At 38.5% G+C, this 12,996-nt stretch overlaps 2 long non-coding RNA genes across 2 annotated transcripts; both read right to left on the minus strand.

Annotated features, from left to right (window-relative positions):
• Window positions 1–2,709: 2,709 nt before the first annotated feature.
• LOC146905702 (uncharacterized) lies at window positions 2,710–4,996 on the minus strand. Its single transcript, XR_015018950.1, has 2 exons — window positions 4,904–4,996; window positions 2,710–2,992 (listed from the first exon to the last, which is right to left on the minus strand). It is a non-coding gene; the product is annotated as an uncharacterized LOC146905702 (long non-coding RNA).
• A 5,109-nt stretch (window positions 4,997–10,105) lies between these two features.
• On the minus strand, window positions 10,106–12,742 carry LOC146905703 (uncharacterized). Its single transcript, XR_015018587.1, has 2 exons — window positions 12,300–12,742; window positions 10,106–10,388 (listed from the first exon to the last, which is right to left on the minus strand). It is a non-coding gene; the product is annotated as an uncharacterized LOC146905703 (long non-coding RNA).
• Between the last annotated feature and the right edge of the window lie 254 nt (window positions 12,743–12,996).

Consider the following 12,996-nt stretch of genomic DNA (forward strand, 5'->3'; position numbering starts at 1 on the left):
TGCTCGCCATGGCGAGTAAAATCATGTGGGAGGCGAGCAGCTGCTCGCCATGGCGAGTTGGAGGCGAGTAGAACCTTGGTTGTAACGCCCCATTTTTATTCTATTATTTTTAGTGGATGTTTGAGTGTTTTATATGATTTTATATGATTTATTTGGTATATGATGTGTTGTGTGTTATTTAAATGAATAATTGTTTTGTTATTTAAAATAATAGGAGAAATAGAATTAAGGAAGGAATAACATTTATTTTGGTTTAAGGGGAATAATGAGGATTTAATAGAAATTAAGGGAGTTAAGAGAAAGGAGAGGTTTTAGTTTACAGTAAAAACAAATAGGTCAAAAATATAACATTCAGTACGTACAAAACTTTAGAAACTGGTTTTTGAGAGAAGGAAGAGAAAACTAGGAGAAGAGCTAGGAAGAGAGAATCCAACCATTTTTGCTGTAGAATTTGTTGAGATAAGGTAAGGGTGGGATTCCTTTCAATAATATGTATATATAATTATGATTTTGATGAATTGTTGTTCATGGTTTTAGGTTTAGAAGTTTTATGTTAATTGAGGAAAATATGATGAATTGTGTTGTTTGATACATGTTTCTATGTTGTTTTGGTTGCTATGTTGTATATAGAACCTGTAAACATTGTTCTAATTCATTTTGGGTGATTAGGGGATCAAAAATTGGGTTTTGGAGTGAAAACTGGTCTGTTCCCGTAGATATGTCCATGTTCCATCGTAGTACGATGCTGGGAAATCGTACTACGATTTTTCCAGTAGCAAAAACAACTTTTTCAGTATATCCCATCGTAGTACGATGCATTCCATCGTAGTACGATGTAATAGTGACAGCATTCCCCTGTTTCGTGTTCTTGCGTCTTTTTCACCCGTTTCTGTTTTGAACTGGCCTTAGGTGTAAACATGGAAGTTGTAGATAATTAAGTTAGCTTTATAATGGCCTTGGTTTGGCGTGGGAAAGATTTGTAGATTTTGAGTTATGATAAAAATAGTCCAAGTGGGTCTTCAGAAAACTTTAAGAAAACTTAGCATAACTAATCTCAAGTTAGTCCAAAAACTTATGGTTGGTTTCCCAACTTCAAACTTAAGTGTTAGGGATTTAGTTGAGGTGTTTTATGGTTATTTGGCTTATGTCCTAATGATCAAAACTTAATTGCTTTTGAAGGATGTTTTGGACTTTGAGGTGAATGTAATTGATTTATATATATGCTATGTTGTTGATTTCCGTTGTTGACGTTGTTGTATCGTCTGATGTCAAAGTTGGGGAGTGTGTCATAATTGATGTAGGCACATATGTTGTTGTTGTAGTCGTTGTTGAAGTTGTATGTTGATATACACAAGTTGAGTCCATATGCATACTCATGTTCTGTTGGGGGCTTATGCCCTGGAATGTTTATCATTCAAATTGTTGGGGGCTTATGCCCTGGAATGTTTATCATTCACCTGTTGGGGGCTTATGCCCTGGGATGCTTTAACCATCCAAATTGTTGGGGGCTTATGCCCTGGAATGCCTAGCATTCAACGCGCGTAGATTGGTACCACATGCATGATGCATTAGTTGTTGTGGTTGTTGCATTGTCGAGTTGTTGTTGTCGTTGTCGCATTGTCGAGTTGTCGGTGTCGTTATTGATAACGAATTTGTTGTTGTTGTTGTTGATGTTCAGCGTTGTTGAAGATGATTATGTTGTTGTTATATGTATACTTTTATATACATTATTAATGATGCCTGTTGTAATATGATGTTGTTTCATTAATTTGATGGATTATATATTATTATTATTGAATAAGTTTCTCACCCCTTCTGCTTTAAAATGTTGCCCTTCGTATGGGTAACTTGCAGGTAATGATGGCTTGTAGGTTGGTTGGCTCAAGTGTCTAGGGCTCTGATACATATTAGGATGGGGATCGTCGCGAATGTTTTCTTCATTTCTTCTATGTATCATGTTTTGAAAAGACTTTGTTGTTGGAGTTACCATTGTTGAGAATAATGTTTATTAGGTTGAGGCCTTTGTGCCAAGAATTACATTGATGTTGAATTATATTTTTAAAGGAATTATTCCGCTGCAGTTTAAAGATATTTTGAATGTTGGTTTAAATAAATAGTTATTTTCTATTTATGAAATTTTGAAAAGCAGTGTGACACTCCGTTGTATGATTTACTCTGATTATTATAATTAATATTACGTTGTTGGGAGAACGGGGTGTTACATTGGTTCTGCTTCGTTCTGCTCGCTGTGGCGAGTGGTGACACTCCAGAACTTGTAAAAATGGTATTTTTGACACAAAAACCTCAAACCAATTGTCTCTAAGCATATTTAAACATATTGGATCATAGAATACTTGTAAAACACTCATATGGCAAGTTTTAACATGTTTAGTATGCATGGCAAGAACAGGGCAACTAATCACATAACTAAACCCTAGAATTTCCATAGTTTTCATATTATTCTTACAAGACATAATCATGATCCCAAAGGGTGGGAGAACTATCTATCTAACTCACCTAACAAGTTTCTTGTGATAGCTCCAAGCCTCAAGCTCAAGCAAACCATAACCCTAGCTCTTGAACACTTGCTTTCTTGACTTAAACCAATCCACCTTGTTGCTTTTTCTTGCAATCTAAGTGTAACACCCTATTTCTAATAAGCGGTAAAACGCGCGAATATACTAACATATTCTAGAAATAGATGCTACGTCTTCGAATAAACCACAAATCATACATGCATAAAGATCATGTTACACAACATAGCAGCGGAACAACATATAATTCATAAACATATCTGGATCTTCAAACTAAATACAACTGTATCCTCCAAATCTCAAATAACAGAATATCTCAACAACTCCAAAATACAAAGTCAAATAAACAACATGCAATGACTATCCTAGATCAGAGCCCTAATCTAGACACTTGCATGAAAAAGAGGAAATCCACTCCTCGGCATCAATACGCAACAACTAAGCATCCTGCACTCCATCTACCCGTCCATACGGAAAGGTAGGTGGTAAACCACTGAGGGTTAGCATTACATCATCATAATCCATATAAGATTAACAAGAACTTTGAAGATGAAAGATATAATCAAGGATAAAGAATGACAATTCCTACATAGTTCCTCAATATTCACAACATATAAGTAATCCAGGATCATTCAATATCATTATATCAAGTTCATATCCACAAGTGTATCATACACATATCACAACCTCACCTTGTCAATCAACAATTAACAATTCAATCCGCAAGTACAATTAGCAATAATCATCCATCAAAACACATCTTAATGCAATTCAATCCACCAACAGTTTATGCAATGTCTCTAGACTCATCTAGATGCATGTGGTACCAAACACCTCAAGGTCGTCACCTTCGATGCAACAAAAACATCGTAATCACCTCAATTGGATATAAAATCCACCACCATCAGTCATGTATGCATGAACATATGACCCAACTACAAATGCATATGTTCACACAAACAATAATCACCTCACCATCACCAAAACTTGTATATATGCAATTAACAACAATTCACCACCACATAACATATATACAATTGCCGACAACATCCACAACACAAGCAACATATAGTTGTCACACAAATATACACCACCAATCATCTCCATATATGTGATATCAAATATCCATAAGGATTCACAAGTCAATTGATTCTCAAAAGTCATCTTTAGTTAAGTTCGTCTCTCAAAATCACAACATTAAGTTAATTGAACACTTTGAGTCAAAACCAAGTAAACAAGCTCAATTGCCTATGCCATGTATTCTCACAAGTCACTTATAGGTGCAGTAGAGGATACATAAGCATTTCATCGGCCAAATACGAAGAATTCATAAAAATCACAAGGTTCGTCTCACCGAAACACTTTTCAAGAATTTTTCCATTTTCTAAGCAAAACAAGTTAAATCCCTCACATCATAGTTTAAATACTACTAAACACCTTAATTGAACTCATAAAACATAAGTTTGAAGTTTGGAAACAATCCAAAGGGTTTGGGTCGATTTAGAAATAGTTATGCGGATTTTTCGTAAAATTTCACCAAGAACACCTTGGAGTATTTCCCTCATAACTCAAAAACCAAGAATCATTTTCAAGTCAAACCAAAGCCATTGGAAAGCTAACAAAATTATCTACAACTTTCATGTTTACACCGAAAGCCAATTCAAAACAGAAACGAGGGAAAAAGACGCAAGAACGCGAAACAGGGGATGCTGCCACTGTGCAGCTCGCCGTGGCGAGTAAATCTACTCGCGAGGCGAGTAAGCATCACCGAAAGCACCTCCTGCTCGCCTCCAACTCGCCTCCCACTCGCTGTGGCGAGTTGGGACAGTCCTGTTACGAGAAAAACTCACTTTTTCACCCCAAAACCCCAATTTTGACTTCCCAAAGCTCAAATTTGATCCCAAAGTTTGTTTAAACATTTCTAAACATGAAAAGACACTCAAAATCATGTAAAACATGCATCAAAACATTCTTACAACAAAAATCATCATTTGACCCATTTTTCATCAAATATTCAAAAACAACACAAGGTCATATCAAACTCTCCAATTATGATTACCCAATGTTTTAATCATCAACAACAACATCTATCAACAACAACAGCAGCTAAACATCATGAATTCACCAACAATTCATCACAACAACATCTCATATCACCATTTTTGGGCAAAAATGCAAAGTATACATATAACCACAACTTAAGCATGTAATTTCATCATCAACAACTCAACTAACATTTAATTTACATACCCAAACATTGCATCAAAACATGAACACGAATTTACAATCAATTAGGTTTAATTCATCAATTTCATAAAATGGGTAAAAAGGAAAAGAGATGAATTATGGTTGAAACCTAACCCTCTTACCTCTAACACCAAGAATCTCTAACCAAAGCTTCAATTTAGCTCCTAGATGATGAATCCCCTCTTCAAGCTCTAACCCTTGTTCTTCCCTCTAGCCTTTATCTCTTCTCTTCTCAAATGAAATGAAATAAAAATGTTTGTAAACCTAATTCTCACCAACACTAGAGTTTATATACTAGCTCTATTCAAGTGGGCTTATTTCTTAAACCTTAATGGGCCTAACCCATTTCTATTCTAACACTCAAAATGTCACTACTCACTTACCGGTAAAATATAACACTAACGGTCACTTAACGGTAAATAAAATAATTACTACACCCTCTAGCACTTAGTAAAATAAAACCCTCACTAAGCACTAAAAATAATTTTCTGCAAAATTACAAAATTGCCACTGCCCTCAAAATGACCAAAATGCCCCTAAGCCCAAAATGACTAAAATACCCTTCTAACACCGAACTCTACGAATCCAAACCAAAAATACACACAGAGACAATTAATCACATAAGAGCACATAGAACACACATAAATAAATAATAAAATAAATCTAGCGAAAAACGGGCTGTTACAACTCTCCCCCACTAAAAGAATTTTCGCCCTCGAAAATTACCTGAAGGAAACAACTCTGGATACGCAACCCTCATCCTACTCTCCGATTCCCAAGTGGCACTCTCACCCGTCGGTCCAACCCAAATCACTTTAACCAAAACGATCTCCTTGCCACGCAGACGCTTCACTTCACGATCCTCAATTCTAACTGGCCAAGTCTCCACGGTCAAATTATCCCTTACTTCCAAATCATCCACTTGAATCACATGAGACGCATCATACACATACTTCCTCAACTGAGATACATGAAACACATCATGAAGATTCGACAAAGATGGCGGTAACGCAATCCGATACGCTACAACCCCTACCTTTTCAACAATCTCAAAAGGTCCAACAAAACGAGGAGTTAACTTCCGACACTTCAAAGCACGACCAACACCGGTTACAGGATTCACTCTCAAAAACACATGATCACCAACCTGAAACTCAATATCCTTCCTCCTCTTATCATGATAACTCTTCTGTCTACTCTGAGACGCTTTCATCTTCTCTTGAATCATCTTAACCTTTTCCGTAGTCTCTTGCACAACATCCGGTCCTAACAAAGCACTCTCTCCTGACTCATACCAACACAAAGGAGTTCTACACCTCCGACCATACAAAGCCTCAAACGGTGCCATCCCGATACTAGAATGAAAACTGTTGTTGTAAGTGAACTCAATCAATGGTAAACATTCGACCCAACTGACACCTTGCTCTAAAACACAAGCTCTCAACAAATCTTCCAAACTCTGAATAGTCCTCTCCGTCTGACCATCAGTCTGGGGATGATAAGCAGAACTCAACCTTAACTTAGTTCCCAAAGCAGCTTGCAAACTCTCCCAAAACTTAGAAGTAAACCTCAGATCCCGATCTGACACAATACTAGAAGGAACACCATGCAATCTAACAATCTGCTCAATGTAGATCTCAGCCAACTTAGCCACAGTCATACCGGTCTTAATAGGAACAAAATGTGCCGACTTCGTTAACCGATCAACAATCACCCAAATAGAGTCAAAACCCTTAATAGTCTTCGGCAACGCCCCAACAAAGTCCATCGATATACTATCCCACTTCCACTCTGGCACAAACAACGGTTGCATCAAACCTGACGGTTTCTGATGTTCAATCTTAGACTTCTGACACACCAAACAAGCATACACAAACTCTGCAATATCCTTCTTCATTCCAGGCCACCAAAACAACCTCTTCAAATCTTGATACATCTTAGTCGCTCCTGGATGAATACTCAAGCTACTTCTGTGACCTTCTTCCAAAATCTGCTTCTTAAGCTCAAGTACACTTGGCACACAAACACGATCACGAAACATCAAAACACCGTTCTCATCCAATCTAAAGTCTCCACCTTTGCCTTGATTAACCAACACCACTCGATCTACAAGTTCCAAATCTTCCTTCTGACCATTCTTGATCTCCTCTAGAATATTACTTGTCAGCTTCAACATTCCCAACCTCACACCATCTGGCGTCAACTCACTAACCAAACTCAAGTCTCGAAATTGCTCAATCAACTCCAACTCCTTCACCATCAAAGCAGACATATGCAACGACTTTCTACTCAAAGCATCAGCAACAACATTGGCCTTTCCAGGATGATAGCTCAACTGGAAGTCAAAATCCTTAAGATACTCTAACCATCTCCTCTGCCTCATATTCTACTCCTTCTGGTCAAACAAGTACTTCAAACTCTTGTGATCACTGAACACTTCAAACTTAGAACCATACAGATAATGCCTCCAAATCTTCAATACATACACAACGGCCGCTAATTCCAAATCATGAGTCGGATAATTCTTCTCATGCACTTTCAACTGCCTTGAAGCATAAGCCACCACCTGACGATTCTGCATAAGCACACCACCAAGACCCATCTTAGAAGCATCACAATACACAACAAATGATTCCTTAGGATTCGGCAAAATCAACACCGGAGCCGATGTCAACCTCTTCTTCAACTCTTGGAAACTCTTCTCACACTTAGCATCCCAAACATAAGCTTGTCCTTTCCGAGTCAACTGCGTCAATGGCAACGCCAACTTAGAGAATCCTTCAATGAACCTCCGATAATAACCTGCCAATCCAAGAAAGCTCCTAACTTCAAAAACAGACTTAGGTGATTCCCATTGCAACACTGCATCAACCTTCGACGGATCCACCGCAATGCCACCTTTAGAAATCACATGACCAAGGAAACTCACTTCCCGCAACCAAAACTCACGCTTTGACAACTTAGCAAACAACTTATTCTCCTTCAAAACTCCCAACACCATCCTCAAATGCTCGGCATGCTCTTCTTCGGACTTAGAATACACCAAAATATCATCTATAAACACCACCACAAAACGATCCAGAAAAGGATGAAATATTCTATTCATGTACTCCATGAAGACACCTGGCGCATTAGATACTCCAAATGGCATCACAGAATACTCATAGTGTCCATACCTCGTTCTGAACGCAGTTTTGGATATATCTTCCGCCCTTACTCTAATCTGATGATATCCTGATCTCAAATCAATCTTGCTGAACACTTTCGCACCAACCAATTGATCCATCAAGTCATCAATTCTCGGAAGCGGATACCGATTCTTGATTGTCACCTTGTTCAACTACCGATAATCCACACACAACCTCATGCTTCCATCTTTCTTCTTAACCAACAACACAGGAGCTCCCCACGGAGAAACACTCGGCCTGATAAACTGTTTCTCGAGCAACTCTTCCAACTGTTTCTTCAACTCACCCAATTCTGATGCAGACATCCGATAAGGCGCAATCGAAATAGGACTCGTTCCAGGCACCAAGTCAATTGCAAACTCAACTTCCCTCTCCGGCGGTAACTCGGTAATGTCGTCCGGAAAAACTTCTGGAAACTCTTGCACTACCGGCAAATCACCAACTCCTTTCTCACTACTCTCCTTCAAGGAAGCAAACATCATGAACACACAAGCTTCGCCATCCAACGACTTCTTCACTTGCTCTGCGGTTAAGAACCTTCCACCTTCTTCAGCTACCGGTTTAGAAAACGTTACACTCTTGGTCAAACAATTAATGTTAACACCAAAAGTCAACATCCAATCCATACCAAAAATTACGTCCATATGCTTCAACGGAAGACACACAAGATCCAACTCAAAGTCAACATTACCAAAACTAACAGGACACTTAGCACACACTAAAGAAGTAGTCACTAAACCACTAGCTGGGGTATCGATAACCATCCCTCGAGACAACGGAGTCACAACCAAACCCAAACGCTCAACACAACTTGCCGCGATAAAAGAATGAGTAGCACCATTATCAATAATTGCAATCAAAGGAGTACTATTGATAAAACACATACCTCGGATGAGATTATCAGGATTCTCCACCTCTTCCGCATTCAATGCAAACACCTTCCTCGCCGCCTTCTTCGGCTGGGTACACTTAGTACTGATATGCCCTTTCTCACCACAATTGTAGCAAGTGATCTCCTTCTTGCACTCTGCAGCCTTGTGACCTGCTTCTCCACACTTGTAGCACTTCTCACCACTCTTGCAATCATTAGCAAAATGACCCAATGTGCCACACTTGTAGCACCTCACCTCAGCAACATTCACCTTAGAGCCTCCACCCGATTCTCTCTTCTTGCCTTTGTCTTTGTTGTACGGCTTCCCAAATCCATGCCCCTTTCCTTTCTTCTCATTCTGAGCCTTGTAGTGATTAACCTTAGCCCTTCCAGCATCATCAAACATACGGCACTTATGCACCAAAGTATCAAAATCACGGATCTCCTGAATACACATATACTGATAGATGTCGGGCCTCAAGCCGCTCTCGAACTTCACACACTTGGAAACCATAGCATCCTCCGCATTGATGTACGGGCAAAACCTCGAAAGCTCCTCAAACTTCGCCGCATACTCAGCCACCGAACGGTTCTCTTGCTTCAAGTTCAAGAATTCCACTTCCTTCTTGGTCCTCAAATCCTCAGGAAAGTATTTCCTCAAAAACTCAGTCTTGAACCTAGCCCAAGTCACAGCTCCACCAGCCTCAAGCCTTCCCTTAGCATTAGTCCACCAGTACTCAGCCTCCTCAGCAAGCATATGAGTAGCCAACCTGACCTTCTGGTCCTCACTAGTCACCATAGCACGGAAGATCCTCTCCATGGCTTGTACCCATGTCTGAGCTCCATCCGGGTCATATCTACCCTTGAACGTCGGCGGACTATTTCGCAAGAACCGATCCAACCTCCGCTCCTCAGCCTCACCAGGATCACGATGACCAACCGCCGCCTGCTCATTAACCTGAGCCAACACCTGAGCCATCGAAGTCAAAGCCTGAGCAATCGCTCCATCATCTCTACCACCAGCCATCTTACTTCTACACAAACCAATCAACAGATAAGAACAACAGCACAACAACACAAGAACAAGTACCGAAGGTAACTCATTACCATTCGCATACTAACAGGGTAAATCAACAAACACTAATCTACTAGTCTATTAGTCCAGACAAGACTAACCAGGCTCTGATACCAACTTGTAACACCCTATTTCTAATAAGCGGTAAAACGCGCGAATATACTAACATATTCTAGAAATAGATGCTACGTCTTCGAATAAACCACAAATCATACATGCATAAAGATCATGTTACACAACATAGCAGCGGAACAACATATAATTCATAAACATATCTGGATCTTCAAACTAAATACAACTGTATCCTCCAAATCTCAAATAACAGAATATCTCAACAACTCCAAAATACAAAGTCAAATAAACAACATGCAATGACTATCCTAGATCAGAGCCCTAATCTAGACACTTGCATGAAAAAGAGGAAATCCACTCCTCGGCATCAATACGCAACAACTAAGCATCCTGCACTCCATCTACCCGTCCATACGGAAAGGTAGGTGGTAAACCACTGAGGGTTAGCATTACATCATCATAATCCATATAAGATTAACAAGAACTTTGAAGATGAAAGATATAATCAAGGATAAAGAATGACAATTCATACATAGTTCCTCAATATTCACAACATATAAGTAATCCAGGATCATTCAATATCATTATATCAAGTTCATATCCACAAGTGTATCATACACATATCACAACCTCACCTTGTCAATCAACAATTAACAATTCAATCCGCAAGTACAATTAGCAATAATCATCCATCAAAACACATCTTAATGCAATTCAATCCACCAACAGTTTATGCAATGTCTCTAGACTCATCTAGATGCATGTGGTACCAAACACCTCAAGGTCGTCACCTTCGATGCAACAAAAACATCGTAATCACCTCAATTGGATATAAAATCCACCACCATCAGTCATGTATGCATGAACATATGACCCAACTACAAATGCATATGTTCACACAAACAATAATCACCTCACCATCACCAAAACTTGTATATATGCAATTAACAACAATTCACCACCACATAACATATATACAATTGCCGACAACATCCACAACACAAGCAACATATAGTTGTCACACAAATATACACCACCAATCATCTCCATATATGTGATATCAAATATCCATAAGGATTCACAAGTCAATTGATTCTCAAAAGTAATCTTTAGTTAAGTTCGTCTCTCAAAATCACAACATTAAGTTAATTGAACACTTTGAGTCAAAACCAAGTAAACAAGCTCAATTGCCTATGCCATGTATTCTCACAAGTCACTTATAGGTGCAGTAGAGGATACATAAGCATTTCATCGGCCAAATACGAAGAATTCATAAAAATCACAAGGTTCGTCTCACCGAAACACTTTTCAAGAATTTTTCCATTTTCTAAGCAAAACAAGTTAAATCCCTCACATCATAGTTTAAATACTACTAAACACCTTAATTGAACTCATAAAACATAAGTTTGAAGTTTGGAAACAATCCAAAGGGTTTGGGTCGATTTAGAAATAGTTATGCGGATTTTTCGTAAAATTTCACCAAGAACACCTTGGAGTATTTCCCTCATAACTCAAAAACCAAGAATCATTTTCAAGTCAAACCAAAGCCATTGGAAAGCTAACAAAATTATCTACAACTTTCATGTTTACACCGAAAGCCAATTCAAAACAGAAACGAGGGAAAAAGACGCAAGAACGCGAAACAGGGGATGCTGCCACTGTGCAGCTCGCCGTGGCGAGTAAATCTACTCGCGAGGCGAGTAAGCATCACCGAAAGCACCTCCTGCTCGCCTCCAACTCGCCTCCCACTCGCTGTGGCGAGTTGGGACAGTCCTGTTACGAGAAAAACTCACTTTTTCACCCCAAAACCCCAATTTTGACTTCCCAAAGCTCAAATTTGATCCCAAAGTTTGTTTAAACATTTCTAAACATGAAAAGACACTCAAAATCATGTAAAACATGCATCAAAACATTCTTACAACAAAAATCATCATTTGACCCATTTTTCATCAAATATTCAAAAACAACACAAGGTCATATCAAACTCTCCAATTATGATTACCCAATGTTTTAATCATCAACAACAACATCTATCAACAACAACAGCAGCTAAACATCATGAATTCACCAACAATTCATCACAACAACATCTCATATCACCATTTTTGGGCAAAAATGCAAAGTATACATATAACCACAACTTAAGCATGTAATTTCATCATCAACAACTCAATTAACATTTAATTTACATACCCAAACATTGCATCAAAACATGAACACGAATTTACAATCAATTAGGTTTAATTCATCAATTTCATAAAATGGGTAAAAAGGAAAAGAGATGAATTATGGTTGAAACCTAACCCTCTTACCTCTAACACCAAGAATCTCTAACCAAAGCTTCAATTTAGCTCCTAGATGATGAATCCCCTCTTCAAGCTCTAACCCTTGTTCTTCCCTCTAGCCTCTATCTCTTCTCTTCTCAAATGAAATGAAATAAAAATGTTTGTAAACCTAATTCTCACCAACACTAGAGTTTATATACTAGCTCTATTCAAGTGGGCTTATTTCTTAAACCTTAATGGGCCTAACCCATTTCTATTCTAACACTCAAAATGTCACTACTCACTTACCGGTAAAATATAACACTAACGGTCACTTAACGGTAAATAAAATAATTACTACACCCTCTAGCACTTAGTAAAATAAAACCCTCACTAAGCACTAAAAATAATTTTCTGCAAAATTACAAAATTGCCACTGCCCTCAAAATGACCAAAATGCCCCTAAGCCCAAAATGACTAAAATACCCTTCTAACACCGAACTCTACGAATCCAAACCAAAAATACACACAGAGACAATTAATCACATAAGAGCACATAGAACACACATAAATAAATAATAAAATAAATCTAGCGAAAAACGGGCTGTTACACTAAGCACCATGATTCTTGACCATGAAGAAAACCTAACTTGAATCATCTTCCATCTTACCATGAACCAAACCTAACTCTTGACTTCAAGATGAACTCAACTTCATGGTTGTTTCTTGCTTAAATCTCCAATTC

Source organism: Medicago sativa, chromosome 7 (assembly GCF_051527215.1).
Source record: "Medicago sativa cultivar Bolivia chromosome 7, Bolivia_mono, whole genome shotgun sequence".
Classification (NCBI taxonomy): domain Eukaryota; kingdom Viridiplantae; phylum Streptophyta; class Magnoliopsida; order Fabales; family Fabaceae; genus Medicago; species Medicago sativa.